The sequence below is a fragment of the Lactuca serriola genome, chromosome 4 (genome assembly GCF_051521515.1).
Source record: "Lactuca serriola cultivar US96UC23 chromosome 4, Lser_US96UC23_V15, whole genome shotgun sequence".
Lineage (NCBI taxonomy): Eukaryota > Viridiplantae > Streptophyta > Magnoliopsida > Asterales > Asteraceae > Lactuca > Lactuca serriola.
The window spans coordinates 293061605-293071208 of record NC_136411.1 but is presented as its reverse complement, the minus strand read 5'-3'; positions in this window follow the sequence as shown (position 1 = coordinate 293071208).

Genomic DNA, 9604 nt, shown 5'->3' with positions numbered 1-9604 from the left:
GCCCTTAAATAGGGCTCAAAACCGAATATTTAGGGTTATGATCTGCCCAGGTTATGCCCCGCGTAATCATAAATTACTCTCTGTGTAATTCATTAAACCCCCGTTACGCTCTGCATAATCCAAAAATCCTCAATTTCCACTTCAACTCCAAACAACCATAACTTCTTCGTTTCAACTCCGTTTTTGACGTTCTTTATATGCATAAAAATGTATTGAAGAGCCCCACAATCCTATCTAATTACTTTTGACTTAAAACATACTGAACTAAAATCCTTAATTCATGAGAGAAGTCCAAAACATCACTTTTTCCATTTTACCCTTTGACTCCAAAACACAAACCAAGAGCTTGGGTCACATTATCCACATCCAATAGGGTCTAAACCCTATTCCCTTGAAGCCCAATGCCTTTACTTGATCCATTTATTGTCCATAATCCCAAAATAAGAAACTTTTGGAAACAAGAAGTTACAGTCGTGGCATGTAATTTCAGTAAATGGACTGTGATTTTACAATCTATATGTAACTTTGGTAGCCTGTTAGCTTAATTTATATATATATATATATATATATATATATATATATATATATATATATATATATATATATATATATATAAGTTATCCTCCTTTTAATATTGAAGGCTTCAAATTTCGGAAAATTCACTAAACAACTCTTTGAAGAAATAATTATTTTTTCAGTTTTTAAAAAATAATCACTTTCTTCCTAATAACTTATTTCAAATTAGTTCTTTAAATTTTAGAATATTTTTTTATTTGCAAAACATTTTTGTAAATAAATCCATTTACTTATGTCTGAAATGTCTATCTTGAATTGTTTAATATCATCGTTTTTCAAACAAATGTATTGGTTTTAAGCCCTAGTACTTTCTATTTACTATATTTGTTTAACCTTTTTTTAGATTTTAGTCTAAAACAATATATATATATATATATATATATATACACACACACACACACACACAGACATACATATATCAGAATTCTGAAATTGTTCATCGGATTTCAGACTTGTTTTTGAAATTATAGAGTTTTTTTTCGAAATATGGATTGTGCGATTTTTTTCGTTAAAAGTGTTTTTTGTCTGTCTAGAACGCTTTATTCCGGATCCATTCCCGACTTCTCGGTTATTTTGCCAAAAAAATTGTTATTTATTTTTAAATACACATTACATCATAGTTAGTTTAGTTAATTACCCTAAAAATTCTCTCTAACGGAGACGAATTTCCTATTAATATTGTTGTAGATGCTCTTATCCTTAGTTTTCTTGTTAGTATTTTATCATCTTCAAACTTGAAAGTAATATACAATTATATTTATAAAAGAAAATCAAATTTAGATGTATGACACACTTTCTATTTGTGAACCGCTATTGGAAGCCCTATGTTGTTCAAAGATCTATTCTTACCCGACTTTTCGGTGTGCCTTGAGCCTTCTCCCTTCGGTCTAAACAGAAAATGGGGCAATTTAAGGGAAAATGTCATATTCTCTGATGGTATTCATCATGTGTTCGAGAATATCGATTTTGTTGGTATGTCTTATAATGAATTTGTGGGTTTTCTTAAACGATTCACACAATAGAAGTATGAGAAGCTTTATTATTGTCAACCTGATTTAGAAACCCCAGAAGCTTTAACCTTGATTTGTAATGAACTTCAATATCAAGAGTTTACAGACATTACTTATAAGTCTGGAGTACAACTACATGTTTACATGGACCATTTTTGTACTACTTTGCACGCAACTAAGGAAAATTAAATTGAGGACAATTGTTTTATTATGTCAAACATGTCAATGGAAATGGAAGATGGTATTGACCCAAATGAATTCATGAGTCCACAACAGAGCAACATGGAAGGAATAACATATGAAGGAGAAAGTCAGACAAATGGAAATGAGGATGTGACAGAAGGTGAAAACCCACAAGATGATGAAAATGATAATGTCCCAGATGTGAAAGGAAAACCAATGTTCAATGACGACATACCTAGGAAGAAGCAGTTGCCAATTCTAGGTATAAGGGTTACCAACCCTAAACAATTAAAATTTATGCTTTGTAATCATGTTGTAGTCAATGGGTATCAACTGTATTATGAAAAGAATGACAGTAAAAGGTTATTGGTTAAGTGTTGTGGTGGTGAATTCACATTTAGGCTCTAGGCTTCATGGATGCGTGATGAGCACTCATTCCAAATCAAGTCCCTTATCAATGAGCATAATTGTGCAAGAAATTTTAAGATAGGATTAACGGTTAATTACAGATGGATTGGTAGTCATTTCACAAGGGAAGTTCTTGAGAATGAGAAACTCAATATTAGAATGCTAAAAAAGGCAGTAAAGAATAAATTTGGCATAGGGTGTAACGTCCCAAAAATATAAATAGAATTTTGCTTTTAATGTCATTCAAGTCACACGAAACTAATGTCAAAATAGTCAAAAGAGTATCATAGTAACATGTTATCAGAGTACAAATTTCCAAAACTACTAAGTGCGGAAATCTTATGGTGATGTGGTGCGATCAGGCCAGACTCTTCCCTTCGAATTAGAAGTACCTAAAACATAAACTGGAAACAGTAAGAACAAAGCTTAATGAGTTCCCCTAAAATACCACATAATAGACAACATACTGCCAATTATATTTGGGTGCTTGCCTACCCCTTCGGTCTATTTCAACCGGATACTATCAAGCATATATGGGTGCTTGCTGATATGTGCATATCTACACATATATTTTACATCACATATTAATATTTCTAGTTATTTTTCTGCCCTTTATAGAACAAAAGGTACTTAATCTATTGTATATTGTGTTATAGGGGTAAAAGACATGCTTAGAGCGAAAAGGAAGTTGGAAGTTGGAACCTAGGAATTTGGATCGAGTCTTAAAATGAAGAAAAATATACTCTCCGTGTTGTGCTGACATTCCCACGACGTGGAGTTTTGGATTGTCCCGATGGATCTAGAAGACTTGCTGAATATGGGATAACCACGAAGACCACAATGTGGTGGAATTACCACGTCGTGGTGATCTATTTTTGGGAAATTATAAATAGAAGTCATTATCCTCCGAAATTGTAACGTTTTCTGGAGGCTACTGTCGGTTTTTGAAGGCCAAGTATCCACCTTGAAGCTTGGAAGTTGCAGAAGTCGATCATAGTTTGGAATCGAGAGCATTAAGGAAATACAACTTTCCATTACGATTTTCTACTTTATTTTAATCACGTTTATTACAATGAATCTCGTTTTTTTTAGTTTGATTGCTGAAATCATGGGATAAAACCCTATGACTTTTGTTTAGTGTAGGTTGCTTGACTTTTTATGGCTTGATTTATGGTTAAGTTTAAATTTAGTTGGTTATGTGTTACTTTAGCTTATTAAAAGAACCTTATGTGCTTATGAGAACTACTTTTTGATGGGTTTTGAGCATAACAACATCCTATGTGTTCATGCAACCTTAATTGCTTTGGATCTAAGTTTTTCGTTAATTGAACATGCAAAAGAAATTCCAAAGCAATAACCCTAGATCCAACATATAAAATTTGAAATTCATATATAAAAGGGTTAAGAAGATTACTTTTTCTTGTTATATAGCAATAACAAGAATTCCTTGATTGATCTTGACTCTCGAAAGCTTAGTGCCTCAAATGTTGCACCTCTAATGGCTGACAAACACTTGTGGAAAGAGGATGAGAGGAGAGAGGAGGGAATTTGTAGAAAATCAGCTAGGGTTTCTATGCTCTAAGCATTGGCCGAAAAGCCTAAGTGAATGGGTCTTTAAATAGCCGAGGCTGCTAGGGTTTTCAAGTGGAAACCCTAATTTCCTACTTAGGCCTTAAGCAGTCCATGGACCTCCTCTTCTAGAAGCCTTGGACAAATTCTATAGGGCGTCCCTATAGATTTCGTCCACTCCATCCAAAAGGAGTCCAGTAGCCTAATTTTGTAACTATCAATGATTTGCAAAACAATCCCCGTTCTTTTATTCAGTTCCTTTAATCCCAAAATTAATTCTGAATTAATTTCTGATTAAATACTAATTAAATAATATGATTTTCTAATTAATATATTAATATATTAATAAATCATTTATTAACCGGTCTCTCCATAAGACATCCTGTCAAGTTGCTAAAGTGAATGCAACCCAAAAGGACCATGCTACTATCAAATCAAGTTCATACCAATTATAGTTACGGGCTTAGACACCTAATCCAACAGTCTCCCACATGGATAAGTCTAATAACTATAATTACAAGTACAACTTCAGAATCTAATTAGCAATCATAGCTCTAAAAATCGTTGTCGAACTCTGACCTGGTCAGTAGTGTGTCCTTAAGATAAGGGATCATATACTCCTCTGTTCTGCAAGATATCACGTGGACAAAGACATGGAATAGAATCATTCTGGTTGTCCAACAGCTTGTTTCCCAATTTCTGATTTGTATGACAAGGAACTTAATTAAACACATCAATTCAGTCTTGGCCGGGCCCGACACATAAGTCAACACAAAATCATCGAGGGACCCAAGATATCGCTTTTACCCCTTGAGTTAAAAGGAACAGATAAACTTTGACTTATATGCTTGTACTATTTACTCATCAAATCATACACGACAATGTGTTTTATAACATCAAGTTACTAATGCGTTTACGCATTATCAATGCACAACCAACTCATAAACAACAACTCATATATCTCGGTTTAAAGATTATACGATATTATCGTCTCATAATTACTCGTGATAAATTCCATGAAGTAATTCAAATGATTGTGGGTTTAATCTAATACTTAAATCCCCATTTCAAAAGTACTCATGAATGTTGCAGCAAACCATTGCTATGTCTAAACACTTAGACAATCTACAAGCCGATTCATGACAGTCTCAATTCATTACTTACTTCCAAAGTATGATCGACTGTGGATAATTCGAACAATCCAATTATTCGTGAAGTAAAACATGCAAAAGTGAAACACAAAATAAACAACTGACAAAAGATAGTAAACAATTACTTATAAATAAATCTCTATTAGTTAATCATTGAATGCCAATTACATTTATATTGTTACAAGTTTCTAAAATATCTATCTAACCACTAAAACTAATACCGTCCTTTAGACCAATGCTCCTCGCATGTTGAATGTGTTTAATCCTACTCAGATCCTTTGTGAGAGGATCTCAGGATTTTCTTCTGATGATACCCTCTTGAAGACGAGGAGCCCTTCTTCTACCTGATGTCTGATGAAATGATATTTTCTGTCGATATGTCTGGATCTGCCATGATCCCTTGGTTCCTTGGTTAAGGGAACCACTCCTTCATTATCGCAGAAAATTTTCATAGGCTCCTTTACAGCTGGCACAACTCCAAGGTCTCCATTGAAGTTCTTCAACCATATAGCCTCCTTTGACGCTTCGCTCGCAACTATATACTTTGACTCACATGTCGAATCAGTCACGGTCTCATGCTTGGAACATTTCCAAGTCACTGATCCTCCATTGAGTGTAAACAACCAACCTGAATGAGAACGGAAGTTGTTTTGGTCTATCTGAAAACTAGTGTCACTATAACCAGTGACTCTTAAGTCATCACTGCCACCAAGCACACGGACTCAGTCCTTTGTTCATCGCAGATACTTAAGAATGTTCTTTACTGCTATCCAGTGAACTTTATCTGGGTTTCCCTGATATCGACTAACCATGCTGAAAGCAAAATCCACATTAGGGTGAGTACATGTCATAGCATACATGATCGATCCAACGACGAAAGCATATGGAATCCAACTCATTTATGCTATCTCGGCATCGGTACTCGGACTCTGAGTCTTACTTAGTTTGGTATTGCTCTGGATAGGTAATTTTCCTTTCTTGGAACTCTCCATGCTAAAAAGTTTTACCGATTTATCCAAGTAAGTACTTTGAATAAGTCCAATTAGTCTTCTACTCCTATTTCTCAAGATCCTTATCCCTAGAATATAAGCAGCCTCTCCTAGACCCTTCATAGCGAAACACTTTCCAAGCCAGGACTTAACTTCCTGCAAGGTTGGAACGTCGTTTCCTATGAGCAGTATGTCATCAACATACAATACTAGAAAGCTAACGATACTCCCACTAGCTTTTACATATACACATGAATCATCCTTACTCCTAGAGAAACCAAGCTCTTTGACTTTCTCATCGAAGCAAAAATTCCATCTACAAGAAGCTTGCTTCAATCCATATAATGATTTCTCAAGCTTACACACTCTATTAGGGTACTTAGCATCTACAAAACCATCTGGCTGACTCATGTAAACATCTTCAGCCAACTTTCCATTAAGGAAAGCAGTTTTGACGTCCATCTGCCATATTTCATAATCATGAAACGCAGCTATGGCTAGCATAACCTTAATAGATTTGATCTTAGCCACTAGTGAGAAGGTCTCATCATAGTTAACCCCTGGGGTATGAGTAAACCCCTTCGCAACCAGTCGTGACATGAACGTGTTTACCTTTCCATCCATGTTGATCTTCTTCTTGAAGATCCATTTGCACCTAACTGTCTTACAACCTGGTACATTGTCAACCAAGTTCCAAACTTGATTGTCATACATGGATTGGATCTCGCTTTCCATTGCCTCTTTCCATTTAGTAGACTCAGGGCCCGCCATGGCTTCCTTATAGTTAGTAGGATCATCCAAATTTATTAGTGTACTATCACTGATAAACATATCACCATCTGTAGTTATATGGAAACCATAAAACTCAAGTGTCATCCTAACTCGAGTGGAACGTCTAAGAGGAAATGACTCGTCAATAGGTTCAATAATGGGTTGAGCGCTAGTGTTAAAGGTTCCTTCATCGCTTGACTCTTGAATTTCTTCAAGATCAATTATACTCCCACTGTACTCTTTGCATATGAGTTGCCACTCGTGGAAAACTCCTTTTCGTGCTACGAAGACCACGTTCTCACTAGGTCTATAGAACAAGTATCAAGAAGACTTTTGTGGGTAGCCGATGAAAATACATCGCTCACTTTGAGGTTCTATCTTGTCGTGAGTTTCTCGTCTAACAAAAGCTTCGCAACCCCAAACCTTGATATGTGCCAATGAGGGAACCTTCCCTGTCCACATATTGTGAGGTGTTTTGGCAACCTTCTTTGTCGAGACTAGATTAAGGATATGGGTGGCAGTCTCTAAGGCATACCCCCAAAACAATATCAAAAACGAAGTGTAACAACCAAAAATTTCACACCAAAATTTTTTACTTTTAATACTCATAAAACATATGTCTCAACATTAATTCTCAAAATCAAACAACAAGTTTTCAAAAAAATTATTCAAATCCAGGATCCACATGCATAGCTACATATCAAGAGTGTGTGTACAATCACACCGGTGCCTTCCCGCGATCCTCAGGGGTACCTGAAACACATAACACATAACACGGTAAGAACGAATGCTTAGTGAGTTCCCCAAAATACCACATACAACAATTCGCCACTCGAGGCTATACTCTGCACAACCCTCTGGTCAACGTGTCTCAGTGGGACCCTCCAGTCCCGTAGCTCGTTGGACCCTCTGGTCCGGTCTAGCTAATTGGACCCTTCGGTCTGGTCTGGTTGACGACCCTCTGGCCTCGTAAATCGTGGGACGCTCCGGTCCGGTCAGAATAGCACATAGAATACATAATCACAATACACATAATCTTAAGCAAACACGTATGACCTTCCGGTCCACACATAGATACCACCCTAGGTAATGTATAGTGAGAAAACTCACCTTGGGTAAACTCGAATAATCTCGAACTCGAAACACTGATCTAGCCTCCGCCTAATCACATACAAAAATTACCTCTAATTAATAATGACTCTCAAAGGCTAGACTAATCCCTTCCTATGCTCTCTCAGAAGGGTAAAAGACCATTCTACCCCTCCAATGGTCCAAAAGTCAATTTTTTGACTAAACCCTAAAAGTCAATGAAAGTTAACCCTAAGGAGTACGCGACGCGTATCAGCTCTGTGCGCTGGGCGTACTCGGATGCTATACAAAATTGGGGACACTCGACCCCTACGCCGCGTGTACTGGGATTACGCCCAACGTATGCCCCAGTTTCACAATCTTCATGATTTTGTTCTTAATCGATCAAGACATGAGCTCATATCCCAGATCTGGTCACTCTAATGCCTCTTGATCCATAAAGTCAGTGACTTTAAGCCTTTGCATGGCTGTAAAGGTCATCATCAGCCAAATCACACCACTTCCTTCCCAAAGGAGCAAATATCTCATGCATGGCTCACTCCTAACGTCCAAGATTGGATTTTTATGGATCTATATCACAATATACACTGAAAAGGGGCAGATCAAGGTCTATGGAGCTCCTTTACTCATAAAGTCTCCACCTTTGGGACAAAAACCCTAGATATGGTCCATAATGCACAAATCAAAAATGTTGAGAAAGCTTTGAGCTTTTTACCTCCAACTGATACTCCAACCTCATAAAGCTCAGATCCAAGGCTTGCCCTCAAACTCTAGCTCCTTCAATAGCACCTTCTTCTCTTTAAAAGCACACAAGAACACTTTCAAGCTCAATCACACACACATACGCTCTAGAAAGAGGGTTAGGGCACACTTAGGGTTTTGCTCTCTGGAAATGGTGGCTAAAAGTGAGGCCATAATGTTCCTTATATAGGGCTCACCCCCACAATTAGGGTTTCAATCTAAACCTAGTACGCCCAGCGTACACCATAGTACACCCAGCATACCGGGTAGCCTCCGCGTCAAGAACACGCTCATGAGTATGCGCACCGTACTCTCCCTTACACCCAGTGTACTCAAAAGCCATACATTCTTTTCAAGGACTAATTTTGACAACTTGAGGAAAGAAAGGGATCAAAGAGAAACACCTGAATTTGGGGATGTTACACGAAGCTTGACTCCTCATGGGACGAACCATGTCCAAAAAGGTTTGATTACGCCTCTCAGCCACACTATTAAGCTGTGGTGTCCTAGAAAGTGTCAATTGTGAAACAATTCGACATTCCTTAAGATAGTCATGGAACTCGATACTAAGATTCTCACCACCCCTATCGGATCTGAGCATCTTGATCTTCCTGCCCAATTGATTTTCGACTTCATGTTTAAACTCTTTGAACTTTTCAACGGTTTATGACTTATGCTTGATTAAGTAAATATATCCATATATGCTATAATCATCGGTAAAAGTCACATAAAATCGACTTGCATCCCTTGTGGTGGATCTGAAAGGCCCACACACATTGTTGTGTATGAGATCCGATAATCCCTCACCTCTTTCACAAGTACCAGTGAAAGGCGATTAAGTAATCTTTCCAAGAAAGAAAAATTCGTATGTATCATCTGACCTTAGGCTAAATGATTCCAACACTACATCCTTTTGGAGTTGGGCAATGCACTTCTTGTTGACATGCCCAAGACGAAAATGCCAAAAGCATGCTTTGTCTAAACCATTAGACAAATCAATTTATAACACACTATTTCCTAAATTGTATACAACCATCATAGTTTCACATACACCATCACAAGGCAATGCTTCAAAATAAAATAGACTATTATAATAAGCATTAATAGAACCAATTTC